The sequence below is a fragment of the Medicago sativa genome, chromosome 6 (genome assembly GCF_051527215.1).
Source record: "Medicago sativa cultivar Bolivia chromosome 6, Bolivia_mono, whole genome shotgun sequence".
Lineage (NCBI taxonomy): Eukaryota > Viridiplantae > Streptophyta > Magnoliopsida > Fabales > Fabaceae > Medicago > Medicago sativa.
The window spans coordinates 4,985,271-4,993,184 of NC_140754.1; the positions used below are offsets into that span (position 1 = coordinate 4,985,271).

Here is a 7,914-nt window from a genome sequence, read left to right on the forward strand (position 1 = left end):
ACACTCTCCTTATGAATGGTGCCATGTCACCTTTTTTTATAAATTACTAACCTGCTAACCGGTTCAACAGGTGAAAGCACAAGTTTTGTTTTTTCTGAACATTTTTTTATTCTGTACTAACGTCATCGTTGTGGTATGAAAACAACCACCGCGGCTCCAACGGCAATCGTGTTGAGCCACACATCGGTGAAGACGAGAGACGAAGGTAAGGGAGAAGGGTGCGGTGAGGAAGAAGCGGTTATCGATGGAGCAGCGGCGGAAGAAGACGACGGAGCTTCCACGGAAGAAGAAGAAAACCGGGCGGCAAAGACGGCGAGGAAGACGGTGAGGGGGACGATGGAAGACGACGATTTGATTAACGGAATGTCCTCACGGCCAGATTCGTTTTCTGTGGTAGAGGACTATTGACCACCGTTGTAGGTCCCATCATCCCACCACGGCAGCCCGTAAAAATTGCTGCGATGCAAAGTTTGAATGTTAACTAATAATTTTTAAAAGAAAAGTGATGGAATCTATAAGTGTGATTTTGACAGTCTTTTTGTTAATAATTTAAAAATTGATAATAATTGTAGATAATCTGATTTGTTGTATATGGCCATGATGTGAAGCAAATGGTACTAAAATTATAGTGAAGATGAGCATGGCGGTTGTATAGTCTGTTTTCCATAAACAAAACAAAAAGTAGAGACTTGGACATGGCAGAGATAGACATGGAACCATTTGGAGAGATGACTTTTGAGATGCCAATGGTAAAAACATAACAAAAAGTATTAAAAACTTTCTCTATTTTAAAAGCCGGTAATAAACAAGTAAAAGGTAAAATAGTGGAGACGTGGCACCATACACATAGAGAGTATTTGTGGGAGAGTGTTTGAGCAAGTGTCCTTAGCATTGCTCATAATGGTGTTATCATAAAATACAAAAGTGTAATATGCTATAACAACAACACTTGTTAGTTTCCTATAAAAAAACTTGTTAGTGAAACCAAATTGAAAATTAGTAGAGAAAATGGTGTTGAAAATGAAAAGAGAAAATGAAAAATGAAGAAAATTGGTAAGAAAAAGATAAGAGAGGAGAGTGAGATTGAGAGAGAAAAGTTTATTATTAAAAAATAAAGTTGAGAGAAAAGTTTATTATTAAATAAATAAAAATGAGAGAGAAAATGTTATTATTATTATTATAAATAAAGAAAGATGAGAGAGAAAAGTTTATTATTAAATAAAGAAAGGTGAAAAAATGAGTTTTAGTAAAGTGGATTTTGATAGTGGAAAAGAGGTTTTAGTAAAGTGGATTTTGATAGTGGGAAAGGGGTTTTAGTAAAGTGGATTAGTAAAGTGGATTTTGATAGTGGATTTGACAAAAATGACCTTAAAGTTGTAAAGGAAAAAATTTGGAAGAAAATTAGGTATGAGTAGTTAAGTAATTTTGGTAGATACTTGTTTCTATATAATATAATAGAATAGATAGATAGATAGATAGATAGATAGATTTTCTAACATGATTCATTCATTCCTGCACACAATCTAAAACCAAACAAGCTCTTCTTCCATTTTATTTTATTTTAAATTTTCTTCTCAGATATGTTTTTAGTCCTTATAAATATGTCAACTTTTCGTTTTAGTCCCTATAAAATTTTCAATCACTACTTTTGGTCCGTATTTTTAATTTAATTTTTGTATTTTTTAATAAAATTGTGCAGAAATGTATAAAGTATTCTAAAAAAAATTAGAATTTTTTAACAAAATATAAATTCAATATGAATTTTTAACCGTAAAAAATATAAAAATTTATATTAAATTCATGTTTTGTTAAAAAATTCTGAATTTTTTTTGGAGTGATTCTTATAATATTTTGAATTTTTCTGGAAAATTTTATTAAATAATATAAATTCTACATTTGAGTTTAAAAGAGGGACCAAAAGTGAAGATTGAAAATTTTATAGGGACTAAAAGTTGAAGGAAAATTTTAGAGGGACTAAAACGAAAAATTGACATATTTATAATGACCAAAAACATATTTAACCTTTATTATTTTGTTTGGTGAGTTGAAGTGGTTAGATTAGATCTATCTTTGAAGATAGATGCAAAGAAACAAGGTCCCAAGATAGATAGATGCCATGAATGTCAGGTAATTATATTATAATTATATTCTCTTGGTGTGTGTGTGTCTATATATATATATATATATATATATATATATATATATATATATATATATATCATAAAAGTGAAGTTGAGAAAATTATGTTTGCTGACTCAAATCCTTTTGCTTCTGGCAGGTTCTGTTAACTCAATTAGAAATAAACATGTGATGTGAGTTAGACTTTCATATTTACAAATTAAGTAAATATCCGATGATTTTTATGCTCTTGTTCCAATCCCTTATATCAATTAAATTTTTTCACAGGCATCTGATCTGAGCAGATTGCCGCAGCATACGCTGAGCTCAGGAATGCAAATTCAAATGCGAAGGTTAGCATCAATTCATGAATGCAATTAGCCTGAAACATATATATCAATAGTTCTACATATTGGTTTTGTATTGATGATATCTTTTGCTGGCTTTGTGCAGCAGACTGGAGGAACACTTCCAATAACTGCCTGAACTTTAGAAACTATAATACGTCTCTCGACTGCTCATGCCAAATTGAAGTTGAGCAGAAAGGTACTGTACTTGGCATCCACCTTTTAGATAGATATTTGTAACATACTAATATCATGAGTCGCGAGCGAGATGCATGTCTACTTTGACAACAAACGTAGTCTGTCCAGAGGCTCAATATAATAATATAGTACCTAAAACCTATCTTGGTAGAATCAGAAGCGGAGTTTGAGGACATTGATTTCGATGATTCAATTGAAGAAGTTGAAGGACATGCCTCACTACTATTTGAAAATGAGGATAATGATTATGTTGGAGAAGAGGAGAGTAAAATTTTTTTTTTTTTTTTGAAGGGGAGAAGAGGAGAATAATTAGATCTTTTATCAATGAATGGGCATACTTCAATTCAAAATACCTCCCAAGTCGAACAAATAAATCAATACCACTGATACCATGTTAATGATCAATACAATGATACCATGATACATGTTGGATCAATTCAAGACACTTATAATGATCAATACACTCCTCCTGTGTTGAAAGGGGAAAACATGCACAACCAAAACATTTCAAAAACTACCAGGAAATTGTAAATTAATAAGCAATAGTTTAAACTTAATATAAGCAACAGTTAAGTAATAGTTAAGTACATAACAGGAAACTTAATAAGCAATAGTTAAGTACATAAGAAGGGTGATTATGAGTTATGACAAATTAATAAGCAATAGTCAAGTACATAACATGAAACTTAATATAAAAGTACTATATAGTGTGATCGAGGGATCTCAAACCTAAACCTTGAGAGTGGGATAAAAAGAGTAACGACTAGTAATGCCACAATTACCTACTGGTCCATTTCCCCTTATCAGTTTGGCATAGCCTGAGTCCCCAGGAGTTTTTTATAAGCCAATATTTCCTCCCATCATCACTTACCCCGTAGCCCACTATAGCAACAGAATGGTTCGTTTCGTTTGCACACGATCCTTCAAAAATCCCATTGCCCCTGAAATTGTCAAAGTCAACACCAGCAGCGACTGAAGCTGTTACTGGTTGTTGGGACACCGCTTGTAGTAGCTGATGTTCATCACCGGGAGGTACGTACTGAAACCCATCAAATCCTGCTGATGGTGTAATATCATTACGGCATTGTCCCTTAAATGCTTTATAGGGATAGTCAAGTTCACTTGGAACACCGCCAGCGTGTTGCTCTGTTTCAAATCTAATAGCACTGAGAACAGAACCATTATTACACCCCAAGCTTCCCCAATCACAGTCAACTAGATGTTGAGCTGAAAGTGAGATCAAATTGCCCGTTCTTATCTGCCACAAGCCTTCTAAAGTTGCCATAGTAGCAAATGCCCAAGACGACCCTGTGACAAAATAAATTATGTTAAGAGTGACAAAATAAATGATTGTTGCGTGGAGCAATATTGCTTAAAATTTATTTTAGTCCATAACCACCATTCTGTGGCATAAGATCTTTCCATGCAACCAAATTGCTAACATATTATTCGCTTCATAGCTTTTCTCAGAAAAATTATCGTCATTACAGATTAGTATACTCATTTGGATCCTATTTTTTTCATTTATTTAATGTAAATCCATCATATTTAGTCATAATTGAAAAAAATACCCATTACCACGTTGCACAACAAAAATAACATGCTGCAAGTATTTATGAGAGATGAAGGGCCTGCAATACTTCATAACAAAGTAAACCTACGACAAAATATATCTATCATTATATCATCCTAAGAGTGCGCACGTATTCAACAGACTAATAGATGGGTCTAAGAAAACATACTAATTCAAATTAAAAGTATTTTACACTCTACAAAGTAAAACTAAAATTCCACTACCAATTCAAAGTTAACCACTCACCACACCGAGAGGTTTGTTCTTTAACAGAGGTGACAGCTCCTCTTTCTCTCCAATCCACAGATTCTGGAATTTGATCAAGACTCAAGTTGAAGTATACTGTCTTGGATGAGAGAAATTCAGGTGACAGATTATCATCAACAACACATGGAAATGATTCACTTGAGGATGCAAAAATGAGTGAAATGAAAGTAATGAGTGAAAAGAATGTGGTAAATGCCAAGATGATGATCATAGTTTTTTGAGGTTTCATGTTTTTTGAGGAGAGTGTTTTGATTTTGATCCTTCTATGGCTTCTTATGTGTGTAGTGTAGTGTTTATGGATGGTTTTTAATCAACCCAACCCTAGTGTTTGTTGCCAAGAGCAAACTCTATACAAACCATAGTTTGATTTCTAAACCCTTGTTTCAGCTCCCTCTATCTCTCACAAGGTTTACTTTGATACAAAGTCTATATTTATAGAGAAATATAACTCATAAATTTGGAACGAATATCACACTTAAATACGTTTTTTTTTCTCCTTAAGTGAAAGAATATTTGTATCAAAAATATAATATTCCCTTTCAAAATATATTTGCATCAAATAATCCTTGATACGGTACAAAAATATATTTATTGTCCATAAATATATTTTCAGCACAAAATATATTTGAAACAAATCTTTTATATTTTTAGCAACAATATTCCCCATCCATCAAATTTTGAGTCATACTACAAAAGAAAGTCAAATTGTTATGATCAAATTTATTTTTTGTATAATCAGTTTTTAAGTAAATGTATCAAAATCAAAATCTCCCCAACTTTTTCCAACAATATATCTGTTGATTTTTTAAACAAGCCATAACATTTTTGCCACATAAAAAAATATGCTTATGTGTCCCCCCATTGTTCATTTTGATGATCTTTTGGTTCATTGATTAATTGTAATAAAATAGTAAATACTCCATGTATCAGGGTCATTACTTTGGACTGGAGCTTTCTCCTTTAGGTTTAGATAGATGTGGACCCCAATCCCTCTGCGCAGGCTGATGGTGATTTGGTATACCGTGTAGAAGACCGCTATGGAAGTGGCACGGTTCACAATGGAGACTCTCATCTTTAAAGTCTTAAATAGGTCCCACATTGACACATCACTTTTTAATAATTTTTTAATAATAGTACCTAATAGGTACTCAACCACTCCAATGGAGACCTCACAAAAAGTCTAATTGGATCCCACCAATATTATTTATTTAATACACTATCTATTTTATACTATTAAAAAAACCATGAAAATTATTATTTTAATAAAAAGGTGATGTGGGCACATTTAAGAATGATGTCTTAATTTAGACCTTGCATCTTTTAAGACCCTTAATTTTTTTTTCCACAATTGGAGTACCTATTAGATATCAGGTCTTAAATGTTCAAGATTCTCCCATTGTGGATGCTCTAAGACTTTGAGGGGGAAAATGTCATATGTTTCAGAGATTCATTATTATTTTAAACTGGTTTTGATTTTTCATCTCATTTTTTAGTCAATTTCTTATGATGTGGTCTTTATTTATAATGTGACAGCTTTTATTACATATACTTTTGCCGATATGAATATTCAATGTGAACTAATATATATATATATATATATATATATATATATATATATATATATATATATATATATATATATTTTTAGAGATAATATATATATATATATATATATATTTTAAAATGTCTTGGTCACTCTCTCTGTTTTTTTTTTTACAAATGGTCACCCTTTTAAAAATCGGATTTTTGTCCTCTATTTAACTCTTTTATTTTTCTTCTAAACTTTTATCTCATCTCATTTATTAGTCGTTTTTATGACTTGGTCTATTTATGAGTAATGCTTAATGTCATGAATATATTTATCGTGGAAAACTCACAAACGACGTATTAACTTTTATCTCATCTCATTTTTTAGTCGTTTTTATGACGTGACCTATTTATTTACGAGTAATGCTTAATGTCATGAATATATTTATCGCGGAAAACTCATAAACGGCGTATTTCAATCACTAGATACAACAAAATGGTCCATCAATTCTATGGCCCAATGGGAAAAATATTTGTGTAACATTACAAATTGTTTACTGTCGTAAAAAGGATAAAAATGATCCTAGGATTATATGAATTATGTTTGGCCGACACTGAGAGGTGGAGAATAGCTTTGGGATAGCCGACTTGGTGTTCAGGCACAAGGGAACAAACTCAAAGTGGATAGTGTCATAATGTGACATACTTAATTTGGGGTTGATTATAATCATGTTTTGAGAATTAAACTATACAATGTTGATGTGATCTAATAAGCAATTTTACAATTGCAATTATGATTGTGTGCCTAAAATCAGTTTTATACGTGTTGGATGTTTGTTATATTCAATTAAAAAATAATTGGAAAATGGGGTTAGAATAATGACGGATAATTCGTTTTTTTTTGTTAAGTGACTAGATTTATACACTATAAGTGTGTAGAAGTAGGGAATTTGAGGTTCAAACTCTGGCTCATACATATCAAATGTCCATATGGCTATCAACCGGACAATGATAGATAATTTTCAATTCATCCTTCTTTATTTTTACTTCATTTAAAACATGTATATATTGATTAACAATTAAGTTTATGCAGTTAATTAAAACACATGCAAAACATTAATTTTTATATAGCAGGAACAGACACAAGTTCAGCAATTGTGGTTTGGGCTATGACAACGTTGATGGACAATCCTGGAGTGATGAACAAAGATTATATAAATGAAAGGTGATGGTGGGAATAATCTCGACCTCTCATTCACCGATTATATATTGAAAAGCTACCTTATATTAAAGCAGTGGTGAATGAGAGGTCGAGATTATTCCCACCATCACCGATTACTAGTACCAAGAGAAGCAAATGAAAACTGTAACATAGATGGTTATGAGATTAAACTAAAAGCTTTTGTGTATGTTAATGCATGGGCCATAGCAAGGGATCCTAAGAATTGGGAAGATCCTAAAGAGTTTTATCCTGGAAGGTTCATTATGAGTTCAGTGGATTTTAAAGGGAAGAATTTTGAGTTAATTCCATTTGGAAGAAAAAGAATGTGTCTTGCAATGAACATGAGAGTTGTCACGGTTGAGCTTTCACTTGCTAACCTTCTTAACTCTTTTAATCGGAAGTTACCTCATGGTTTTGATAAGGAACGAGTGTTGGATGCACAAGTGACAATTAGTTCTGTTATTTGCTTGCCTCAGTTTCTATTATTTTTAAATCAATTGTTATTGGTTCCATTTTTAATTTTGAAAGTTATTTACGGTGATTAAAAGCCACTTGTAATTTTGACCAAAAAATAAATTAAAATAAAAGATACTTTCATTTTATTAGCTACTCGGTCCCAAAAAGAAAAAAAAAAACTTAGAGAAATACTAGCAACAAACATT

At 31.9% G+C, this 7,914-nt stretch overlaps 1 long non-coding RNA gene and 1 pseudogene across 6 annotated transcripts; one reads left to right on the top strand and one right to left on the bottom strand.

The window, feature by feature from the left end:
• Nucleotides 1-903: 903 nt before the first annotated feature.
• LOC146912248 (uncharacterized) lies at nt 904-7,702 on the top strand. Of its 5 annotated transcripts, none has more exons than XR_015016193.1 (5): nt 904-2,127; nt 2,279-2,312; nt 2,407-2,471; nt 2,572-2,664; nt 7,162-7,702. It is a non-coding gene; the product is annotated as an uncharacterized LOC146912248 (long non-coding RNA). The 5 variants fall into 5 exon arrangements; XR_015016190.1 differs by having other exon boundaries at nt 7,165-7,702; XR_015016194.1 differs by having other exon boundaries at nt 7,171-7,702.
• On the bottom strand, nt 2,688-4,835 carry LOC146912249 (ervatamin-C-like; annotated as a pseudogene). The gene is made up of 2 exons (XR_015016189.1): nt 4,483-4,835; nt 2,688-3,971 (listed from the first exon to the last, which is right to left on the bottom strand). The product of XR_015016189.1 is annotated as an ervatamin-C-like (transcript).
• Nucleotides 7,703-7,914: the final 212 nt, after the last annotated feature.